The sequence below is a fragment of the Homalodisca vitripennis genome, chromosome 4 (genome assembly GCF_021130785.1).
Source record: "Homalodisca vitripennis isolate AUS2020 chromosome 4, UT_GWSS_2.1, whole genome shotgun sequence".
NCBI classification, from domain to species: Eukaryota; Metazoa; Arthropoda; class Insecta; order Hemiptera; family Cicadellidae; genus Homalodisca; species Homalodisca vitripennis.
In genome coordinates this window covers 188280571-188288055 of record NC_060210.1, presented here as the reverse complement: position 1 = coordinate 188288055, position 7485 = coordinate 188280571, and the positions used below count along the sequence as shown (strand labels likewise).

Here is a 7485-nt window from a genome sequence, read left to right as displayed (position 1 = left end):
TAAATTTAGTATTTATGAAATATCTAAATAAGCGCAACTGAAAAAATATTTATTAAGAATTCAATAATCTTTTCTTTTTCAAAAATCATCTGAAACATCGTATAAATTGTGCGTTATTTTATAAAGGAATTATTAAACCTTCTACTTTACAAAAACGTATAGTATTTTCTTTAAACAAATCGAGAGGAAACATTATGCTATGTACTGTATTTAAGAAGCATTTGAGCGCAAAAGGCGGCCAGTCACCTCAATAAGAGCCTGCTTAAGTGGGACAGACTCAAGTGGCCCAACTTCTGAAAAAGAGAGGGGTTGCAGAGAATTGCAAAAGTTTTACCAGACAAGTGCACTCAAGTGCAACGCAGTTGATGTGAGACGGAGCTAAAGAGGTTATTCGTTCTTTATGAGTGAACTGCATAACAAAATATATTGTATACTGATTAAGGGTTGTAGTGTTTTAAAAGTCTTAGACGAAAAAAGATTTCGGTATTAATAAAAAATACGATTTTTGGATCATTTTGGATCACCAGGCCCACTTAAACGTAACTAATGCCAAAATGTAATTTTAACGCTATGAATATTAGTTGTTCATTCGTAGAATAAAATGATTTTTAATTACTTATAATTTAAAGGACATAATATTTTGCAATAAAATGTGTATTCAGAAAATAAAATGTTTAAAAAGAATATTACTTATAGAAAGTACAACTTTATAAATAAGATATAAGCCATTCACTTTAATCACCTGACTGAGACAAATCCACGTCAGTCCGGTGGACCAGGTTACAAAATAATTCCGAAGCTTCTTTAAATACCTAAACATCCTTATGGGACAACAAAAAGAAATGTATTTCTTTCCCTCAGAAATAATATCTTAAACGTCTGTCACTACAATACGCAAAACATCACCCAAAGAGCGAATTTTATATGTTTACTAATTCGTTTTTGACGTGACAACGTTTTAAATTAGGTTGCGGCTCGGAGTCACTCATGAAAAAGTGTAACGCCCGGTAACGTTACGATGCCCGTCCAGTGGGTCCGCCGCACGGGATCCGCACGGGATAAAGCAGATAACTGTTTGTCCGCCGCACGGGATAAAGCAGATAACTATGTTTATTCGTGAAAATGTGGAGTGCTTAGATTCGTCATTTACAAACAACTACAACAATAAAGGTAAATAATTGTACACTGATATTTCATTATCGTAAACTATGATTGATTGATTAATTGTTAGATTGACACAAAAGTTGAGAAACTGAGTTTATAGGTTATGTCATACTATTGACAAATGTTGATAGTGTTAAGTAAATTATTAGTTTAAATCACTCTGCAATCAATCGTAATTCAGTCGATTGAGAAGAAACAGCGCGTATTGCTAGTCAAACATTTAAAATAACAAATTATAACCTCTAACCTGTCATAACAGTGCGACCAAACAAAACGAACTAAACCGACCAATCACCACGCGCGGAGTTAGAATTTAACTGTGTTTAGCAAGAATTTCAAATTCCAATTTTAGTAAATGTTTTATTCAACTTTACCATTTAAAATAACAAATTTTAATTAATTTCAAATTATGTACAATGTTTTAGTAAACAAAATATATTTCTATAGTTAAAATTTGTGCAATTCTTATTTTCATTCAATTCCTTGTTTTCCTATTGTGCAATTTAATAATATTCATATCAATAAATATTCTACCGAGAAAAAGACGTTGTCACGTAAAATCTTCGCCCGTAAAACTGACTTTACAGGCAACCATAATTTTTTTGTTATGAATTTAATTTATGCATTAACGTATAACATTATAAACATTTAAAACCATTAAGTTCCTTTTAAACATTTCAAAAAGTTCCCGAGAACCATTCCATTGCACGTTTCCTACCACGTAAAAAGACGTAACAAATGTAATCTGCAAAGAATATGTATAAGTATAAAAAAATACAAATTATAAGTTTTACAACTCAAAATAACAATGTGGAAGTTAAATAAGCGGCTAATTAGTATACTCTCCTTGAGTGAACTGTATATACTTTCATATGAGCAAAAAATTCTAAGTAACTGAGTAGTACCTTTTTCAGTTGGATTGGTCGAAGGTGGAAGGATTAATATTAATCAAAATAGGATTTAATTACTCACACCTGCTCTTATATTTTGAAACTCACTAAATTTATAAATAAAAATATATCAATCCAAGTAATGGCATTAACAAAGAAAATTTTAATATTATGTATAAAAATACTAAGAAACACGCATTATTGGATTTATAAAATCTCAATAATCTAAAATAGTCCAAACATGACAAATCACATCGAAGATGTGACAGAATGTCTTTTCAGGTTTAAAGGATGAGATTATTAATTCAGTTAGACAAGAAGATTTTCATTATCCTAAATGAGATGGAATGGCTCTGCAGCAGTAGATCTAGTTACCTTATTGCATTTACTACTTGAGCGCTGCACTCAAATATTTATTCATTTTTGCTTTTAGGAAGATTTTATATTCAAAAAATCAGCATATTGCAGTTGTCCTTATGATTGCAGGAGAATTCCCCCATGAATTCACCGGACATGATTCCTAGAGCCCAAAACCACCATCCCTTGCAAAGTTTAAGAAGTTTATTATTATTTAGATATGGCGACAAATTAAACTTTAAAATATTCAAAAGTTAAATATTTATTGCACTTAGAGGAAAAATACAAAAGTTTTCTGGACTGCTTATAAAACATTTCAAAAACACTTTGCAAACTAACAATCATTTTTATCCCCAACTTATTCAAGATTATTCACTTAACTTAACTTCTTCCGAACTGAAATCGGAAGAAACCGTTTTCAAGGACTTTTAATTGTATCCTGTAGCTTATGTCAGGCTTACGGGTTGCTCTGAAATCTTGGGAATCATTATATGCGAAATATATGAAAACAACTTTACCCGTTTTTGGAAGGGGATCTGCCTATTTCTCTCCTCCAGCTCAATATGTTATTGGACGTTATGGTAGTTGAAATCGATGTTGTTAGGTACTTCCATTATTTATTTCTTAAAAAGTCAAAATTCTTAACATGTATTGTATTATAGCAGTAAAAAATAAAATGTATTAAAACAATTTTAGATCCATTTGAAGGAAGCACAGGGTGTGTTCAAAAGAACAATTTGGAGTAATAATAATTATTTCTGTACAACAGGATCCTACTATCTATTTTTAATGGTAGATTTATTAATGAATAAAACCACTCCATGCTTTGTAAGCATTATTTTGATCTCCTATTAATACAAAAGTATTTGTGTGTTAATAAATATTTGTTTACTACGATATATTACTTCAAGTATAAGTTTTGAATTTAAAATAAAGAACTGATAATGAATCATATTATTGAAGACCTTCAGTGTCACGTGTAATAAAAATGTTCGAGATCCATACAACTGATGAGCAAAGTATAACTTAATTACGGCTTAATTAGTTACGTCCACGAAGGGAGCTCCTGTCAGCGCAAAATTAATTAACAATACAAGATCTTCTCAGCGTGAACCATGAAGTGATTGGAAGTTACTGGTTTCATGGAATTGCCGGTGGGGGGGGGGGCAGGGGTGGTGGATGGGTGAGAATAAGGTAAAAGGAATTATTTAACAGCCTTATGTTAACTTTTAGTCTAAAGCTTGCACTCTACCACAGCGTGAAACAGCCATCTGCGAGATGTTTCCATCCCTTAGATCTAAATTCTAAACTGCAATCGACTATCTGAGACCTTTGTCAGATAGTAGCAGTATTAGGGTGAAAATGTATTCACATGCATTTTTTCATTTTAAGTGACGGAATCGAAGCGACATATAAATTACAGACCTATCACAATTATTTATAGTATTGCTAAAGATTTTGAAAACTTAGACAAAATGGGTGCTTTTTAAGGTCAATTACTATCACTGTTTTCCCTGGGTGGTCGGAAATGAAAACTGGGGGGGGGGGGGTGGGGGGGGGGGGGGGTGGGGGGGGGGGGGGGTGGGGGGGGGGGGGGGTGGGGGGGGGGGGGGGTGGGGGGGGGGGGGGGTGGGGGACTATGCCTAAATAATTTTTTTGTGGTGACAAATTATTAGATGGACTTAAAATACAACTTGTAGAATCAAAAGATTAATTTAGAATATTTTTATATAAAATTAAAAATATAATTTTTACTTAAAACACAAATATATATTTCCTATCTGTTCAAATTTATACAGATTTTATAGGTAGCCTCGAGAGTAACACGGTTGTACGAGTATGTTACCTTTTTGATGTTAAGAAATATTAGGATTTGATAGTTTTAAATTTCATATACCCAGTTCTGCAGAACTGATTTTGCGTGATAGACAGTTGTATAGTTTTAATATAGGCTATATAATAGTGTATATATTATTATATATATATATATATATATATATATATATATATATATATATATATATGACATATCGTGTGGTCTCTGTCAGCTCGGCATAATGGTAAATCCGGCACTGGCTGTACTGGAACACTATAATTTGTCTAGGGTTGATATCTCTTTGGCCTTGCCACATTAGAGGCCAGCATTATTGTAAAATAGACTTTGTCATAGCCTTTGTACGTCGTTCCTAGAACAGCAAACCTTCTCCTTGGGTTCTTCAAAGTATGCCTTTTCTTATCCCGAAGAGGTTCAGTCTCAGAGATTGACCAACACACACACAGTCGGGACTTAGATGTATTGATACAAAAGAACTGATCGTCTAAATCAATATAGTTAGGCTGTCAATCCCCTTCCAGTCCATACATTTGAACATTTATATTTGCTGTTTTATACAGCAGAGTAATGTCTCAGTAATGTACTCTTGTCGATTGAAGGTACTGTGTTCCAGCCCTTAACGTTCCCACGTGATTTTTTTATCCAGAAGCAGTGTAGTCTAAGTACCCGAAAACTAATTGTCCATTTCTATATTACTTATCACTATTTGGTGAAGCATTTTGCTTTAAATTTAGGCAGCATCTAGTTTCCATCTGCCAGCAACTCCTTTTGAACTTTAGTTTTTTCGCACTTACAAAAGTCCCCTACCCGCTTTTGTTTATATGCGTCAGCCTAGACGTTAGAAGATGCTTTTTGGCATCAATGACTGACGGAAAGTCGTGCTGAGGCACCTTCAATACAAGAACAGATTGTTGTATATTTTCTTAATTATAGTTTGTTACAAGTGTAAGGAAAATTATGTTTAATAGGAGGGAGAAAATAATAAAGAGAACACGTAAGGTGTGTCTCTGGTCAAAGATAGAACACAGAGAGGGGAGAACACTTTTCGCTCTTTTCAGTGCGCTGTGCTTGGAACATTCTCTCTGCCAAATTGCAGCGGTAGGAACACCTCTGGTTCCCCATCACACTGGGACTTTGACAATAATGATGAGTGTTTGATCAGCATAACCAAAATCTCAAAATTAGTTCTCTAATTAGTTTGAGATCTGTGGAAGAAGTAAGCGTTGACTTCCCTACAACGAAACCCCAATCAGAAAATGTGATCTTAGAAAGTATATTTTCAGCTACTCTGTACTAATACTGAGTGATTTGAATATCCAGCAGGTGCCCTCAGTTCCAAAGGCGTATGTAGACTTCCCTGCGTAGCAATCCCCGGTAGGAAATTATGCGGGTTCAGTAAAAGCTTGAACTCCCGGAAGACGTTCGACACCTTCTGTGACTATCAGGTTGCTGTCTGCATGAAGAACTTAGGTTTGTACTCCTGTTTGATAACAAACACATTTCAATTAGAGGAAGTTAACTTGTGATCATTCGAAGAAAAGTTACAGTTGTAAGAGTTAAATGTACGATGGAATATAAGCACTTCTATTAAGACACTTATTGAGTTTCTATTAAAATGCTATATATATATATATATATATATATATATATATATATATATATATATATATATTTATATATATTCAAGAAATTTAGACAAGATGAATCCATAAAACTGTAATTTTTATTTTTAACAAACGTTCGTAAGTCAAAGCACAAGAGATACAGCATCAATCCTACAGACTGAGGCGAAAAAAAGCGCTCGGACTGCTCTCTGTCGAGTGAATGGTAACTATTACAGTCCGTGGCGCAGCCTAACGTCTGATTTCAGAACTAACAGCAAAAATCCCACGGAACTCTGCGCTCCTAATCTGTATGAATGATTTATCTTCTGTGACTGATACAATTAAAGATAATATGTATGTAAAAGAATTAATAACTAGTACTGATTCTAGAACACGCGTTTACGAACATGCTATCTCTAAGTTTCGTACATGTTCGCATGCGTTTGATATTACAATAATAAGTTTAAACGCCCAAAAACCATTTGACAAATGGTATTCAACACATCAAAGTCAAAGTTAACGATAACAATTTGTAAGACAAAATACTTTAATATGCTGAACTAGTGGTATTTGTTTAGGTATAAATTTTCCCGATTCAAAACTAGTATATAAGCTATTAAAATTTGTTATTTCATGTATTTAAAACATATTTTTTATGTTCTTTTATTAAACGAATAATTAATCAGCATAATAATAAGAGATGCGGACGTAATATTACGTCAAGAAAATATAAAGTTAATTATATGTTAGAATGCCTTCTAATTTATTTTAAATTTTGAATTGCAGTTAAAGTATACATTAAATATTGTGATACTTTTATGTTTTTTATGTTTTCAGATTACAAAGTGATTAACGGCGGCCCTTGCCTCGAGGACAGCAGCTCCCAGAAAAAGAATTGATAGTGAAGTAATTTATTAGATAATTGAATGTTCCAGCTAAATTAAACGTAAAGAATATTCAGTTAATGCAAGAATCACAGTTTATTATCCATTTACTGTTTTTGGTAATGAGAATATCTTTCCCCTGACAATGTTATGGACCTCAAAATACATCAATACAATTGAAAATGCTGAGTATCTTTATATATCAAAGCCATCATTGACTGGCTGACTGACAGATAACATTTTCTCAAAAAACTATAAGGATCGTGTACTATGAAACGTGGCATGAATATTCTTTATTCTTTTCGATGGCAATATTTCAAATCAAACCAACTCAGCCCGATTTCTTTCAGGATGTAAAGGCTGAGAGATTCCATGTGGTCCTCGGCCCGACAATGCGCAGTAGCCTACTACTCATGTGGAGTGGAGGGGGAAGTCGCGAGCTCAGTCTGTGAGCTGAATCCCTCTACCGCCACTACTCCTTGCGAGTCGCGATTCCCCTCTCGCCAATCCTGGAAACCACACGGAATATCTCGGCCTATAAGGTGATTATTTGGGAAGAGTGCACTATGGTCCATTAGGGAGCATTCGAGGCTATGGCCACTCTGTGACATGCAGGAGATGACAGTTAGAGGCTGATGAAAAAGATACTAAAAATGTATTACAATTATTTTTTTATTACATAATTATCTTACCATATAAAAAAATGTTAATTGTCTATTTATTATTATATCTATATTTGTTATTAGAAAACC

At 33.6% G+C, this 7485-nt stretch overlaps 1 long non-coding RNA gene across 1 annotated transcript; it reads left to right on the top strand.

Annotated features, from left to right (window-relative positions):
- Positions 1–4576: 4576 nt before the first annotated feature.
- On the top strand, positions 4577–6814 carry LOC124361538. The gene is made up of 2 exons (XR_006922313.1): positions 4577–5715; positions 6687–6814. It is a non-coding gene; the product is annotated as an uncharacterized LOC124361538 (long non-coding RNA).
- The last annotated feature ends 671 nt before the right edge of the window (positions 6815–7485 follow it).